At 40.1% G+C, this 17,449-nt stretch overlaps 1 long non-coding RNA gene across 2 annotated transcripts in view; it reads right to left on the minus strand.

Annotated features, from left to right (window-relative positions):
• LOC118163464 overlaps positions 1 to 17,449 on the minus strand; it is a 68,308-nt gene that overhangs the window by 39,660 nt on the left and 11,199 nt on the right. For both annotated transcript variants that reach the window (XR_004749068.1, XR_004749067.1), the window contains exon 3: positions 10,998 to 11,137. This is a non-coding gene — a long non-coding RNA (uncharacterized LOC118163464). The remainder of the gene's footprint in view (positions 1 to 10,997; positions 11,138 to 17,449) is intronic.

Below are 17,449 nucleotides of genomic sequence, written 5' to 3' on the forward strand. Positions count from 1 at the left end.
TATACACTGCCCTCCCAGCCTAGTATTTTTGCTCTTCCTGAACTGCCTGTCATGCGTGAAACGCGTGGGGCACAGTCCCACCAGCAGCTGGCTGAGAGCACTGGGTTTTAAAAAGTCCAGGCTTTTCCATTACAACTTGACAGGGCAAGGAGGGCAGATAGGGGACAAGGACTGGTCCACATCCACTGAGAAATGGCTCCTGAGAGCACTCCAGAAAATACTGCCTTAGGTCTACCTGGCAGGGCAGGGGGGCACTGCCCTGTGGGAAAAGGGTGATCATTAGAAAGTGTCACACCTAAGTCACCTGTCAGATCTAAGTCTGGAAATTGTCATGTAAAGTTGAGTGGGTAGAAACAACCAGGGTAAAATATTTATGACAGGACTACAGTCACCATCCATCCATGTCTGTTAGGGTTTGCTTGGAGACATCAGCCTTTTTCTTTTATTAGATATCTTAAGTAACCTACAGGTTCATGCTTGCAAGGTCAGCATTTCCTATGCATGAGAGCTGCACCTCTTGAAGACTAAAGCTGTAGGCTGCGCAGGTCCAATATACCCGCTCAATCAGATGTTTAAGTATCTCTGCAGGAATGATCGCTGTCACTTAATTTGCTGATTAGTGTTGTCATATCTATTTGTAGAATACAGTATAATTTATGGTGAGATCCCTGGAGGATCTTCAGCAAATGCTACAAGTAATTGAATCTGCTGATTTCTGAAGGTCGGATGAAAACTGAGCATTATTGTAACACAGATTATGTGGTGATGACGCCAGGTAGCTTTACATTTCAAATTCACATCTGTTCTTTGTTGATGTAGACTAGCCTTGTGGACAATGAGTGAATAATAGAATGAAGAGGCCCAATTTCTATTTAACAGAAATTTGAGGCAAATTTTCAACCCTCTCAGTAAAAGCAATGCACTTCTTGAAGAGAAGTGAAGGGAACTTGCATTACTGAGCCAAAGGGGGAGCAGAAGTCTCAGAGGCAATTTAGGGAAACATCAGGAAATGGTTTAGGTTATCTTATGGAGGCAGTGGCTCACTGACGAACTCTAAGGCTGAGAGCTGCTACTCCCAGTCATAGCTGTGTGATGTCTCAAGCTGGCACAGCTGCTTCCTGCTTCGGTTTCAGCAACCAAGCAGATTTCCCTTACCAGAAAGACTAATTTTGTCTGGGTGGCAAGCTGTAAAAACAAGGCTTTCTAGTTTGATTTGTACAGCATTTGGAGTTTTTCTGTGGAAGTGGGAGAGCAAAGAGAATGAAGGTAGCATAGCAAGGGGCAGGGATGGCTGATCTAAGGGCACTGGGTTACAGCATCTTGCTGAAGAAATGGTTTTCCAGAAGAGCAAAGTTCATGGAGGATACTAGCAACAAAGCTCAAACTAGGATGCTAGATTGTCTACACCAAATAGTCTGCTCACTGATAATTAGTGGATATTTCTTCAGAAGGGAATAAACTTTTGTCAGACTACTCTGGCCTCTTTAGAAACCCTTATAACATTCTGGTTTAGTGTTAGTCTCATCTGCTTTCCACAAAGGAACTTCTCATAACAAAGTAAAAGATATTAAAAAAAAAAAAAAGCTTGGCATGAGATGAATAGGCAAGACAAGGAGTGGGTGGAAGCACTGACTAAGTTTTGGAGAAATTATCTATCACTAGAAGGCTGCTGCTAGCTCCTGCACCCTGTATGGTGCTTGTTAGCAATTCATAGGGTATGCATTGCTGGCTTCTAGAAGCAATTCCTGCCTATTGGTGCTTTGCAGAAAGAAAACTGTGCTGAGTTGATAGATTTTTGTGGCCAAAGTGCCTATTAAAAAGAATAAATTCATATTCACTCCTGAAAGCCTCTCCCCAGAATTAATCAAGTGGGTTATTCTGTGCTTTTTTTTTTTTTTTTTTTTTCTTTACTGCAGAGGTACTTGTGTGCTGCAAGTTTTCTCTTCAGCTGCTCTGTAAATCATCAACCTGGGGCACTGCAGGCTACACAATGACTCCATGACTTGCCAGGACAATAAAGCAGGGCTTTAAGGCCCTACAGCCCACAAAGACTTGAGCACACACCTTACTTTGTGTAGCCTAGTGACAGCAGCATAGATGTGCCCGATGCCGTGTGCATGCTACAGTGTTGTGATGGAGCAGGGCCTAAATACACACAGACATCTCAAACAGAGGCAGCTGTCAGCAAGGCTTCCTCTCCTCGGGAGGACGCTTTACTTGCAGCTACTGTGAGGGAGCCACTGCCTATAAATCCCACACTTTGTTGTTTTGCCAGCAACCAGGAAGGGAGCAGTAAAAACCTGCCAGGTCGGTTAGAAACCAGCTGAGTGACAAGGCTGCAGAAGAGCCACCTGAAAATAAACAGGCAAACAATAAAAAGCACAAATAGCCTCCCAGGGTGAAGTTGGGAGGGAGCCTGACTCCAGCTGCGTGCCACGGCTCCCTCCTGCTTCCCTGTACTGCGGATGGATATTTGTGCAAAAAACAGGGTGCTAGTGCAGAGGGCAATAACATGCCTGTATCCTCTTTCCCAGTCTGTATTTGGCATGCAACTGGCATGCCCATCCCTGCCTCTGGGATGTGGGCTACAGTCCCCTGTGTTGCTTCTGGGGTTGGCCTTATTTTGTGAACATCATAAGCCCTGAGCTATGCTGTGGTTCAGGCAGGAGACTTTTCTGCAGCTCTTGCAGTGGTGGGATGTATGAATACCCTGGTGGTCTGCTGTGTCTTGTAGCACCTCTGCAATGAGCAGAGTAGGTGCAAACAGCACAAATGAGTTTTCTTTCCCCAGCACCATTCCTTTTAGGGTGATAGTGGGTTCAGTCTAGCAGGAGGAAGCTGTCTGCTACAACAGCCCTTGTACCAAGCATGGATCTGTCAAATTATTTCAGTGCTCTCTGGGGAAAAAGTGAGGGCATGCAAAAACTGATAAATAACTGCTCCCAGTTCTGGGTCTCTTATATAAGATGCTGATTATAGAAACTGAGGTGTACAGGAGTGGGACAGAATGCAAAGATCAGTTTTTAAAGGAAAGTAGGTCTGGGTTTTTAGGGGGGAAATGGAAATTACCAGCCTTCCTTGAGGCTTAATACATTGAAAGAAAAGGGTGTTCTGTTGTACCAGCGAATCCATCTTTGCCACAGAAAAAAGTGCAAGAATCCTGCACTGGGAAAGTACTGCTGGAGAAGGAATTTTATGTAGAACTTCTCTTCAGAGATGAGATGATATATGGTACAGTCAGCTGAGCACAGTACCAGGAATAAATAACTAGCATAAATGGTTTCCAAAGGGTAAAGTAGTATTATCCAAAAGTATCCAACTACTCACGTTGCTTCCCAAGTACAAATGATGCTTGAATCATCATAGCTGAGTAAAAAGCAATTTCATTGCCATCCTGGCATTAATGTCAGTTAGATTTTTTTCTATATATTTTTTTCTTTTCCTTCCTTTTATCCCCAGGATTAACACTAGCAGGAAGAAGCTGCTTACAAACTAGGTTTAAACATCTTCAAATTGCGTATCAGAGAACGGCTAGGTTTGGACAGCGTTAAGATGGCTGCTATTTTATTTTACACATAATTGTTTACAGAAAAATAAGGAAGGGTTTTGTAGTGTAACACATTCTCAGTACAAAGAACAAAATGCTACACACAGTTATTTGCCACCTCCTTCTCTTACAAATACAGACAATAACTTGCCAGCTCCCTACACTGCAGTTTATTTTGTTATAGCCAAGTTATGAAAGCTGAGGGAATGGAAGCAATCTGTTCTAATTCATAATGCCAGTACGCAAGCCCCCTATGCCTTCAGCATAATTGTAATGTGTGCATGTATAGATATATGGTGGTGAGTATCTGGAAGTTGCTCTTCCATGTGTGCTGTTAATGAACCAATCAGTCTCATCAACTAAAGGCAGACATGCAACTCAAAAGTCTGTTACCGTAACACTTCCTCAGTTGGGAAACCCTGTTGGATTTCTGACTACTACTGGAAACAGCCTTTAACTTCTTTCATAAGTATAATTTTGATGCTTAAGTTGTAGAAAGTCTCCTTTGGAAAAATCATTGTGCTAAGGTAAGATGCTGGGTGGAAGGTTGGGACTTGTTATGAGAAGATAATAAGCAGGTAGTCAATGTTTTGGCTGATAAGTAGGATGTCTGGATGCCATTGGTATTTATTGCTGCGTACTTTTGTATCGCTCATTTCTATTACACCTTTGGAGTGTCCTTTACAGATAAATTCATACAAGGACACAATTCCTGCCCTGAGAAACCACTTCTGTGATTTTGGTGCATCCTTTCCTTTGGGCAAAGCCAACACTTATTGTAATTAGCAAGAGCTTAAGTTGTAGTTCTTCTGTATTAGCCTTGCTCAGCTGAACAGTTTCCACCATAGCGGGGGCTCCTTGCATGCCTATTTTAGTGCTAGGATTTGTCAGTGGGTCAGCACCCACTGGGATGCTAAAAAATAAGATCTATTCAGTCCAGACACATTAGTTTAGATCACCTCAAGGACCACCCTGAAGAACATTGCAAATTAGTGAGCCTCTGACCTCTGTATTCCTTCAGAAGATCTGCTAGATTGCACTAGCTATGCCGTGTGTCCCAAACCACAGGCATTTGACAGGTGTTAAGGGGTGTTTGTGCTCTTTGGGGCACCATATAAAGAATGAGAGACGAACATATCTGTGTTGCAGTGTTTTCTTGAGGCAGGACTGATAAATGAGAAGCAAAAGTGTAATAGGGGAAGGTGTAAAGCTGTACTGACATAGTACTAAACCCATAGTCTATAAAAACTCTGTCCTCCTATGATTTTTTCCATGTGATTTTCCAAACAGTGCATTTTCAGGACATCAACCTCATCTCCTCCAGTTTGGAGATCTGGTCCGAAATGTGCCTGTGATTGTACGAATAGGACAGCCCTGAGCTGCCCACATGGGGAACCAAAGCAGAGTCTGCCGTTGAATAACTGCAGTGTCCTGCAAGTGGGGCAGTCACATCTTGCAGCAGCAGTGAACTGACACCTTGCCCAGAGTCTTGTAACTCTTCCTTTCTCTCCTGCAAGACTGCAAAGGGAGGAGCCAAGGCAGCAAAACCTGCTATTTTGACTTTCTTCATGTGACAGATTATGTGACAATCCTGCAGGGAAAGTGGTGTGTCTGTGGGAGTTTGTATGGGTTTCTGTGTGCTTAGCAATGTCTTGTGCCCTTGTTTGTTCATTCTGCAAGGTACGTGAATGGAGACTATTGTCCTGTAGGCAGCAATGTGCAGTAGTGATCAGGTATCCCTTGGATATAAAGGAACATTTGTGCAGTAGCAGTTGAACCACAAAGATGGTAGAAGTAGGTGCCCTATCTAGATTTTTGATGGAAAAAAGGAGTATATTTTATTGAATAAAGCAAGGTTTTGTTAGCTAGGCCACCTTATTCCTGTAGGGAATCCTTAGGAAGGATTTATGTTAAATGTTACCTGAAAATGATACTTTTTTAATAGAGTGCAGAACAGTGTGCTACCTAAAGGGGAGCCCATTCCTTCAGTTCAAAAATGTTAATGCAAGGAGAAGGTATCCTCTACTCTTTATGATAGCTCCTATTTCTTTCCTCTTTCTACTGTATCTTAATGCTGAGTTATAACTCAACTTTATCTACAGAATTACCAGTTTATACTACAACAACTACTCAGTATCTACAAAGAAAAAAATTCAGCAGAACAAACTTGCTTTGTTCATCAGCTCCATACAGTGCAATTAGGAGAATGAGCACTGATGCTATAATGATATAAAGACTTGGTTTTTCAGATATAGTGAGGGCAACTAATGCAAGGTATTGATTTCATTAGAGACTCTGGTTCCTCAGTGTACATGTTTGTTTGTTTGTTTTTTTAAAAAAAGGCCATAGATTCATCAGAGTAGCATTTTTCCTTAGTATCTGCTTCAAAAATATCAGCATAATGCTTTTTAGAGAAACTAAATTATATATAGTTAAAGCTTTCCAAATGGACAGCTTTTTTTCTTTGTCAAAACAGGAAGACATGCCTAGCTTATCTAGGAAGTCAGCAGGTTTTAGCACTTGTGAAGTCTTAACCAATGGTTTAATTCATCCTTCAGAAAATATGTCATAACCACAGTACCACAGAGGCACTGCTTCACTGGAAGTGTCACAAAGACTTCACCAATATATTTTTTTTTAATTGCTAGAAAGTGTGATATTTCTGGTTTGTTTTCCTGAGTGTCTATTATAACGCTGATCTGCTAAAAATTAAATTTGCAGCTGCCTTGAGCTGTATCTCCTTCAAATGAAGGATTAAATACAGTTCTGCCTTTCTAACTATTCCAAATAGAAATGCAACCTTTAGTGACATCTTTTTTTGATCTGGTTTGCAATACTTGAAAGTTGCCTCTGGTTTCAAAGGGGTGGCGAGCTGCTCTGCTCCCATCACTGGGATGCTAAGTCTGAAGTCTAATTATGCCATTTTCATATTTCCTGGTTGTTCACTGCTTTGCTGCTGATAAATTTAGCAAAAATCTCCAGCTGTGCTGAGACTGTGGAAGCAGTTGAAGCTTGGGGTTAGAGCTTGAATAGAGCATAGCCTCTTATTTTCTAGTCTGTCTGACTCTGATAGCTATTCAAATTATCTGTATGCTTTCTACCGTAGATTTTTTCAGTTCGAGTAGATTAATTTTCAACAGATAATTTTGAGTTGATAAATTTTGATCAATAGATTTTTTTCATGAAAACATCTTTGTTGTTTTCAAGGAGTTTTTACTTCAGCACTAGTCAAATTGTGTATGCTTCCTAGGAAAGATCTGCAGTTGCTACAATCAGAAAGGCAAAGACAAAGGTAACACAATGGGGTTTTGTTTACTAAATGTGTAGGGCATGTCCAGGAATGACTCACAGTCAAGCTTAAAATGCAAATTGTTAGTCCTTCTTTTAATTATTTGAAAGAAAGACTTGTACAAATAGTGTTTTTTTTTTTTTTTTTTTTTTTTTTTTTTTTTTTAAACCTGTTATATTGAAAGTCAGCCACAGTTGTATACTCTGGATCTCTGCACCTTCAAAAGTCAAAACCTATATAGTTCCTATTATTTTAACAGCAATAGCATGCTTCCCTTGTCAGAGGAGGAGGACTTCTTCTTAAACCCATTCCTTTTGATGAAGCACACAATAATTTTTACTGGTTCCTGGATTGGCAGGACAGCACAGGAAAGAGTGCACCATTCCTCTCTGCTGTGAATTCAGCACTGCATGGGCAAATACATGTTAAACTGAATTTTAATCTGCTGACAATTAAACTCTTACATAACTGCCTGAGGTGTAGACAAGCCTGCACACAACTGCATGGTTAGTGTGCTGAGATGTGATCTCAGCTTGTAGGTGAGGACTCATGAGAAAGCAGAGAACTCATAGAGCATGCTTTCTGTTGATTGCCAGAAGTACATACACATATAGTATTCAATGTAGACTGAAGTATACTCCACTACCTGCAAGTATATGTACTACCATTCTTACTGGGATCAGCACTAGCTTGAGAATGTGTTTCTGCTTTGACATAGAAAAGAATCTCTAAAGTACTACAGCTGCACCTAAGGTCCCAGAAAAGTGAGAGAAGGAGGAAAGAAAATATCAGTCCCAAAATGTGCTTTGCAAAAGCCTGAGTACAGCAAACATGTTAAATGTTTGTACCGCAAACTGGTAGCTCTTCTGTCAGCTCTTGTGTACCATCACAAGGTGATCAGTTTGAAATAAAAATATAAGGGATACAGATCTTTTCCTTTTGTTATTTTTATCGGCCTTATTTTCTTTTGCTTGCCCCAACTAGGCACAGTTGTCATTAGAGCTGGAGGAGCAATGCCAATCTGTATAAGCAGGGCCTTTGGGCTTTCTGTCCTTTATCTGGAGAAAGGCATATCAGTAAGAGATGCATGGGTTTATTTTCAGCTCTCCCACTCTCGTCTCTTCTCCAGAGCTCCTTGGCTCTATTAGCAATCTAGTCAGCAGCTCCTGTCTCTCCACTTGTTCTGCAATTTCACACACTCCTGCTATTGTCTGCTACCTCTGTTTCATAAAGCCTCTCTTCATCTTTCTCTTTTGCAGAGTAACTCCTATCATGGTAAGAAAGTCTTTTTACCTATTTAATATGACTATGACTAGGGTAAGTGTCGGACAATTTATATTTATGGAGAAAAGAAGGAAGTAAGTGGAAAAAAAAATTAGTGCTCCCATCAAACCTGCTTTACCAGCAATCACTAAAAATGATGCACAAGTAAATTTCTGCATGTGTGTTTTTAAAATTTTCTATTATTTTTCAACACTTTCATTAAGATTTAAAGCCTGTATTACTGCTTCATTAGAAAGGACTGACAATATTTTAGTGTCCTGTGGAAATGTTTGGTTCTAAAGGGGCCATTCTGGGCTATGACAAAAGAAGTGCTAATTATGCAAAGGTGTGATGTGAGGCATATCTTGGTTTCATGAATTTTGTTCCCGAAGTGAATCTGATTTCTGGTCATGGCAACTTTTTATGTATTAATTTCTATCCCCCACACTTACCTGGTAAACAAGATCGCAGTCCCTGCCTTGTGTCAATAAGTCCAATAAGTCCTTTCATCTCAGGCAAAAAAAAAAAAATCTATTTTAATCTCCATTTCTTCGCAGCTTTCATGCACAGTTGCACCCAACTTGCTACATTAAGATGCTCAGTTGTAGATCTAAAGGTGGGGAAGGGAGAAGCATACAGGTGCTTCTGTCCCTATTAACTTTCATCAGCTGATGGCTTGTTGTCCCAGGTCATACCAGCTGTTTGCAGCTGCACGGCTTTTCTATTTCCACAGGGCTACGTCAGCCTTGACTTATGCCTGCATTGCAGTCACACAAGTGACTGGACTGCAAAACAAAGAGGCATAAGCAAGTTTGACTGGGAGGTGTTTGGCCACAGCAGGGAACACAGGGAAGGCTAATGTGTTTTTTGGTACCCAGGCTACTTGAAGCATCTCCAGCTGATTCTGCATTCCTGTATAGACTCTCATGCTGATACAGCATTAGCCTTTTCTTCTTCACAACACCCTCTCTGATAGAAAGACACTACATATAATCCTCAGGTGTAGCAATCAAGTCACCAAGAAACATAAATTTAAAACGTGGGTCTATAGGGTCAGCAAAATTCTGAATGTGGGCACCTATAGAAAACAGCCATTGCTCAGCTGCTTCTGGAATTTTATCGCTATCTTTAGATGTTCGCCTTTGTAGGTTATTTACAAAGAAACTTAAGTTAGTAAAAATCATCCGTGTAACTTCAAAAATAGGAATAAACTCAGATTTTTCCCTAGTTTAGCCCACTAGTCCACTGTTCTTTACCATTCTTGTTAACAGATATCCTGTGTAATGGATATACTAAGCATATTAAAGAAATGTCTCAGCTATAAGTAACACCTAGAAACTGTGTATGTTTAAAATAAGAGACCAGCAGATGTTGTGCCAAGATTAGGATATAACATTTCTGTGCCTATCTGAGATCTTCTTGGAGGATTTGTTCTTGAGAGTTGTGTAACACCTTTCCTTCTGCACTGACCTCTGAGATAATGTGCATCAGGAATGTAATATTATCAAGAGAACCAGGCAGCAGCCTGGGAGTTAGCACAAGGGCATATGAATAATGGTATTATTTCCAATCAGAAAATTGCTAAATTTAAATCTCTTACTGAATCCAGCAGCATACTGTGCAGCTTGGCACCTTATGTAGGGTGTGTACCTACATAAAATTGTGTGAATAACAGAAAACAATAAGGCTTGAAGAGAAGGCCAAAAAAAAATTCCATGATCATGTGGAAAGGGAAACTAAATGTTTACTGATATTTTGTTATTTCAAAGTGCTTTTTAATCTAACTATCCTTCCCTGAACAAAGTGAAAAGGTAAGCTGCAACATGAAAAGAACCTGGATAGAAAAAAATCTTATTAGCTTGGAGCTAGTTTTTCCTTTAACTGAGGCATTTCACACAAGGCAGGGTTAGCTGCTAGCACCTGATAGCTATATATACCATAATGCAAAGGACTAAACTTTGCTCAACTTAAAATTATCTTCAGTTAAGCTATTGGTATGAATACCAGAATGTAGTGCAGTTGTGTGCAGCTAAACATCAGTGCTTAAAACAATCCTTACACAAGTTTAACTGCCTGTGAAAGTATTGTAAACCAAGTGAAATGCTTTGAATGGGGATGGATTCCTACTCTCAGGATACTCGTGAGTAAACATGGCATAACTGGAGCTGTTGTAAGCAGACTTGCTATTACCAGTAAGGTTGCTGTCTGCACTTAAGAATACAAAAGTAATAAGATGCAAGCTTAATATGATGTAAATGTAATTTTAGCATTTTCCAGGAGTGTCTGGCTTTGCAACTTGAGCAGTGTCTGTACAATACAGGGCTTTTCTTTTATGATAATACATTTAATTCAGCATTTACAATGAAGAAGTTCTAAAAGTAACAATACTAATTCACTGCCAAAAAAAAAAAAAAATGGGGCTTTTCCATCCAAACAGCAGGAAGATGAGCCAACACTAATAATGTTAGTGGTGATTCCTGTTTTGTGTTTACATGTTGAAAAACAGGAAGCTGCCTGACACTGATAAAAACCTCCCCTGAAAAGTTGTCATGTATGTTGTAAATTATTCAACTGAATGTATTGTCACTAAACATACACTAAATAGGAATCAGGCTCATAAAAATGAGTGAACAAAATACTGGGTTTGCAGTGCTGTGTTGTCTTTTGTGGAGAAAAGACTAATGATGTGCTCTTTTTCACAGTGCATTAAGTAATTACAGGCATTAAAGATGAAAAAAACACCTATTTCATTTAAATCTCCCCCTAACTATTGTCATTGCTGACAAACCCACTTCTTTTTAAATACAGTTTGCAAGCTCCTCTTCTTTCATACACATTATACTTCAGAGCAAAAAGTAACACCAAATTAAAAATAATCACCATTGTAATTTCCCTTACCTGTCCAAGCTGTATTTCCAAAAGGTCACTGGTAGGACTTAAGAGATGATCTGCGAATGATGCTTTTATTTACTGCAAATGTAGGGTCCCCTCTTGCTCTTGTCCACAAATGCACTTCCATAAAGTGACTCTTGTAGCGTCTGCAAAATACGGTGCAGACAGTGAGCACATACTGTGTTAGAAAGGTAGAATCACCTGGATTTTATTTAAAGAGTCAAAGTAGACTCAAATACAGCACTGCATGAGTGAATGTTTTCTTTTTTGCTTCAATACTTCATATACTGTGACATTATCGGTGGGGGTGGAAATGATAATATTTCTCACAATCATGACTGGGGTTTTAGTTCTAAAGGGAAATCACGCAAGAAGTAGGCTAGCAGAAGTCACTCATTGCATGTGTGCGGAATAAACTACTTGTCATACTTGCATCACCAAGAGAAGTCTTTTCTATGCACTGAAATCAAAACAGTCTTTGAGTTCAGTCTTAGCTTGATTGGACATCAGTACAAACCTCACTGAATAACCAATGTTATCATTATGTCCCTGGTTATATAATCATGTGTTCTTGGGACACTTGTGTCCCATTTCAATACCTGCCCATATTTGCAGATTCCTTGAGATCAGGGCAGGCTTGCTGTGAGTACTAAGGCAACCCAAAACAGTGAAGGAAGTATCTCAGATAGTTATTCTCAGGTTCTTGAACAACTGAGGATTTTAAACTGTACTCAGAGTAGGATGACACCGAATCTGTCTTTGGTTTGCGTTTTCTTATCGAGGATGAGTTTCTTTGTAAGAGGCAGCAACATCCTAAGACCAGTTCAGCCAAAAAACCTGAGCTGACAGTTCCCCTAGTCTGGGGACCAATTCTTTTTTTTTTTTTTTTTTTTTTTTGTGAGGTCAAAATGATCACTTGGATCAATTATCTCAGGTAAGAATGGACTGAGACTGACCAGGTGACTGAAGCACCTGACTGCTAGCAGCCTTCAGGACTACCAAGTATGGAGCATGAACAAAAGATTAAATAAACTCCAACAGGCTGGTCTGTTTTCATGTGGAAAAGAAATCTCCAAAGTACTACTCTTGTATCTGAGGTTCCAGAAAATACTTTCCAAAACTATTGATTTGGGCAAGTGTGTGATTGCTTAAGTGAATGACATCAAGCTTCATTTTGTCAGTTCTTTGCTTTTTAGATACTAAGAACCTGTGATGAATTAATACTGTAGTAGTAGAAGAACAACTTCTGGAGTTCCTCCTCTGTTTTGTTACGCTAGTAGAGCACTAAAAGGATTTATTTTTTGGTTTTGATTTTAGATGTATTCCCCTGTTCCCATGCAAATGTCAGACAGAATTGCACCATTTAATAGTTAAGAAAAGAAAGGCAACACCAAGAAAGCTGGTTTCTCACCTAAGTCTTATTGCCTGGAGTTCTAAATTAATTATCCCTCTTAAGGGAAAATGGATGTTGAATGGGGAATAAGGCACAGCTGTGGAAGGAGGGTATAAATAGGAAAAATGTTTGAGAACAGGAGATAAGGTGCATTTTGAGCTAGAAATATGTATAAGGCAGAAAAATGTTCTTAGATTTAGACTTTTAGGATAAATTTGGCATTAATACACTACATTTATTGATGCTTATGCTTAGGGGTTTTAATTTTTTGGTGATTACTTTACACTGATAATAAAGTCCAGGGGAAGAGGCAAGGTGCATTCTCATCAGGAGGGTCCCTAAATGGGGAGATCCGTGACCCACAGTGTCAGGGCACACCCTGATTCACCCTGCTCTGCAGTCTGTTGTCTGTCTGGGCCTGACACAGTGCATGTGACTTCTGAAAACTGCATTCTGTGCTCAAGTTATCTTAAGGTGCATTAAATGCTAACCACACTCTTGTAATTCCAGTGCCTGCCTATGTAACATAGCAATACTGTACATCTAGCAGGTCTGCATTTGCACACTTACTTGATTTCTGTGATCTTGAAATGCTATCCCTAAAGACAAGAATAAAAGCATACAGGATTTGCAGCAGTGATTAGGATTTTGTTCTACCATGCCCAGTGTCCAGCAGAGTTTGGGGGGTATGTTTAGAAACAGGCAGTTATGAGAAATTGTCTTCTGGGGCACCTCTACCTCACTTGCATCAGTATGAGAGTTAAATCCCAAAGGATGCATATTATATCCTATCTAAACATATCTTTGTGTTTAGTCACAGTTCCCTATCACTTTGACAATATCCTTGGACAATCCTTTTGTTACCATATTATTCTTGTTTAAGTTTAGTCAGCACCAACAACTTAAGTCTGCATTGGTTTAACTGAACCGAATTAAAACCACCGTGTGTAGACAAGCCATGATAATCTAGAGCAGTTTAAGCTATGTTGATGTCTCTTCAAGAATGATGAAGCACCTGGGATATTATTGCCCCTTTATTCATTATGTGAGAATAATTTTTACTTCTCTCTCCATGTCTCACTAACCATAACACCTGAACTGCTGCATAGAAACAGAATCAAAATGTAGGCCAAATGATTAGACAGATGAGCAATACTGTTTTCTTCAATTTATGGTTACCCAGATACAATAAAAGCAGAAGGGAAGGCTCACAAAGAAAATTTGATATTTTTAAAAATTTTATTTTCTTAAGTTGAGGAAAAAAAAAGTATTTTCTTCCAAGGCTTAAACTAGGCTATGAAAACTGTACTATGGAGTTTCATATTAACTTCTGGAAAAAAAATGGGCAAACTTCTGAAAAGTGGAAAAAATAATAATTTTTTTATACAATCCGTGTTAATGAGGCCTGACTAGAGTTCTTTCCCCTGCCTGTTACTGTTGTTACATCCCTTTTCTGCCAATATTTAACTAGAGGTTCCATACACAAAAATCTTATCTATTCTTTCCTTTCTTCAAACATTGATTGAAGTTCCCTCTTTTATGACTTTCCTGTTAAGTATAATTTTAGATGAGTGTTTGGAATGTGCCAGCTTTAATTAAGAGTTGCTAAAACAGGATCTCATACCAGCCCTGACAGTGTTCATTGATTGTCATGAATTAGGGTTATTTTTGTTTCAGCTAAACTCTAGATATGTGGGGTTCCTTTTTCTTTATCAACATAGAGAACTCAAACTGTGGTAAGGGCTGTTGCACAATATGGGAAAGCTGAAAAATCTTAATTGTAGAATAAGGCTTTTTTAGTGAATGTGAGACTTTTAAAAGTGCTGAAACAACTTCAGTAGCTAGATCTGGATTTACAAAAGCTCCCCAGTACAGCGCTAGCTGCAGTTACCTCTGGGTACCCTGCCACCACAGCCCTCACGCAGCCACCTAGGTGCCTTCTACAGTGCTTGCAGAAAAACGTCAGAGAAAATGGTTCACAGAAGCCAGTAGGTTGAGCCATCTAAATTATCCACCTGGAAATATGAAAGAAGGATGAGGCTTCTCACCTCTTGCAGCAGGAGTATTTTAGAGCATTGAATCTGGCACAACTCAAAGCCTCAAGCCTTCTCCTGGGAAAGATATTGGTTGGGAAGAAGCAGCCCAGGGTCTGTCTGCGCTCGGGCTAATGCTTCGTACCTCAATACAATCCTGGAGCTGCTCCATTTACTTCAGGCTTTCATTGATCAGCTGTGGCTGAATTAGGTTCCTGGCTCCGGAGGTGTAAATCTCACTGCTTGGCCTCATGCCTGTCACCTCTACAGTAACTTGTCTCCTGGGTATAATATAATATTGGGATGATTTGGGTTATCTATCCCAATATATAAATTCCACTCTGACTAGTATGAATTATCAGTACCTTATGTCTCTGGTAGTCTTTTTTGCTGAAGGCACAGCGTGGTGCCAACAGATTTATCCAGGCTGATCATTAAAGGCTCTTGGCACATGAGCAGGTTCTGGAGAAAGAAACAAAAGTATCCCTGTTCTAGGGAAAGCCCTGCTCTTCCCAACTTTGTGCATGGAGCCAGATCTTTGAGTGGAAAACTGTTAATAAATAGACTAGCAGATATGTAAAAATCCTGGAGGCTGAGTAAGAGGGACAGGATAGAAAGTTTGTCTGTGTCAGGATTGGGTGCAGAGGGCAAGAAAAAAATCAGGTACATGGAGAAGCTTGTGGTAGAAGGTTCAGAAAGGAAATAAGAAGAGTTTACTTCTCAGTAAAGTAACTTTACTGACCAGAGAGTGTATTCAGGAAGAGGAAAAAGTACAGGAGTCTGACTTAGACCAGAAGGTGCATGAGAAATGGGAACTTTGGACCCCTTGGAAGAGTTGAATGATGCAAGAGGAGCAGGAAAAGAGAGGAAATGGAGGCAGAGGAATGCACGCTGGGGATTTCTGGCTGTTCCTTTGTCTACGCCAGCTAAAGGATTATTGCTCTGAGAGCTGCTCTACAAAGCCAGTCTGTCTAAATGCCTCCCCTGCAAAAGCTCCTGAAGATGCAAATTGAAAACCCATAGTATGTCCAAGGCCTTAATGCTGTGAAAAGGATGGTTACAGGACTGAAAAATCAATGTGAGTGGTACTGTTTTGTGTGGGGCAGAGGAATTCTTAAAGTCTGTATCATGCTGTTGGTGTACAAGAAGTGAAGCAGAGTGCAGGGGAAAATGGAAGGAGGCTGAGGCCCGATAGTGAGACCCCAGGGCACTGGGCTAGGGAGAGTTCACCCTGGGCGGTAATAACACACCCACCCACTTTCAGGGAACAAATAAAGACAGTTTAAATTGGCCATGAATACATGTACATTTTTCCCCATGGTAAAGGCCCTTCATGTAACTTAAATATAAACCAGTGAAATTGGAGCAACATAAAATTACTTTCTCTGGGTCCTATTCTGTAAGCATCAATTATAACATCTAATCTACATGAAGTGCTGCTAAGTTTAGTAACCAGCTCTTTATCATGCCGCACCCAAAAGCATTCAAATATGTTCACATTAAGATGTAAGATCATACAAATGTTAGTTGTAGAATCATCCAAATGTTAACAGCTGCATTTTCCTCCTAAGAGTACAAACAGCTATTTGATTAGCTTGTCATGTTCAACTAAAATACATTTTTTGAGACAAATTTCTCAGTTTGAGCTTTGCTTGACAGCAGGTAGAAAGCAATGCACTATCAGAAGGTACAGAAAGAATAAAGACCAGCCTTTATTTACTGTATTAATGCTGGAAATCAAGATTTGATACTTGATGAAAGAACTTCACTGATGGGAGAGGAAGGAGGAATGCACTGCTGTGAGCATGTAAATCATTTATGCTCTCAATTAAAAATGTACTCAACACCTACAGTTTTTGCCTGAGTTTGGGGGTGGGATGGTGTTACACACTTTCACTCTTATCTTTTACCATGTCATCTTTAATTGTCATTGTTTTCTTCTGCATCCTTTCATTCCTCTGCTTGGATTGCTTTCCTTTCCCCAGAAGCTATCTTTGCTGGTAGTCTTCCTCTCCCTCCCTTCTCAGATTTGTGTTCAATTCTCCTGACTGTTTTCTCAGTTCTCAGTTAGTTAATTGTCCACTCAAAACAGGCAAATAAAAATAACAACAACAACAAAAACAAAATAAGAGCAACAACAAAAACAACCCCAAACCTGTATCGGCTAGAAATAATGGCATATGGCCAGCATTAGGGGTAAGAGACCATCCTAGTTATAGGCTAGGATGAGAATATTGCAGTGCTATGCATGATCTTCAAACTTGCCCAGGTCTTTGGGGGGGGGGGGAGGGGGGCAGGCTAGATTGCTGGAATGGTAATCAGGAGCTGTAGTCTGACTCCAGGTGGCTTTTGCCATGTCTAACTATGAGGCGTTGGATCACTTTGTAGATCGCTTTGTAGGTATTGCATGGAATAGGCGTGCTAATTCTTTTTCTCCATTCTCTCATTTTCTGGGTAACCTGATGGGGCAGAAAGGTGGAAGGTGTCTTTTTCTGTCCTCCCTGTCCATCCCCCCCTCCCACCCCCCCATGGATGCAAGGACCCTTGGTATAAGGAGTTTTTCCCTGCCCTTGTGGGTAGCACTCACAGTGCTGGGACAGTTGTACTGAATAAGGAGCCTATCTTCAGTTCGCTTTGCCTTTTTCTTTCTTTAAATGATGGAGAGGATTATATGTGACGTATCAGATAAAAAAAAAAAAAAAAAAAAAAAAAAAAAAAAAGCTTGTCCTTCTGGTTAAGGTAATACTAAGATATCCCTGAAAGAACCTCCAAGCTGTCTTTTAATTCTAAAAAATGCTATTGCTTTTCCTTGAATATCTGTATCATGTCGTGTGATTTTATTTAACAATTGGCAGCCCTGAGAAGCAATCTACCTTGCAGCTCTACTCTAGTCTCCCACTTTCCCACTTTAGGCCTTGTCCACCATGCCTGATGTTGGCAGGGCTGACACTGAAGACACTGAAAAATGGGGGAGTTCTTTTGGAAATCAAATCACACTCTACAAATCCATTTTTCATCCTGTTTTCTTTAAA

This window comes from Oxyura jamaicensis, chromosome 3, assembly GCF_011077185.1.
Source record: "Oxyura jamaicensis isolate SHBP4307 breed ruddy duck chromosome 3, BPBGC_Ojam_1.0, whole genome shotgun sequence".
NCBI classification, from domain to species: Eukaryota; Metazoa; Chordata; class Aves; order Anseriformes; family Anatidae; genus Oxyura; species Oxyura jamaicensis.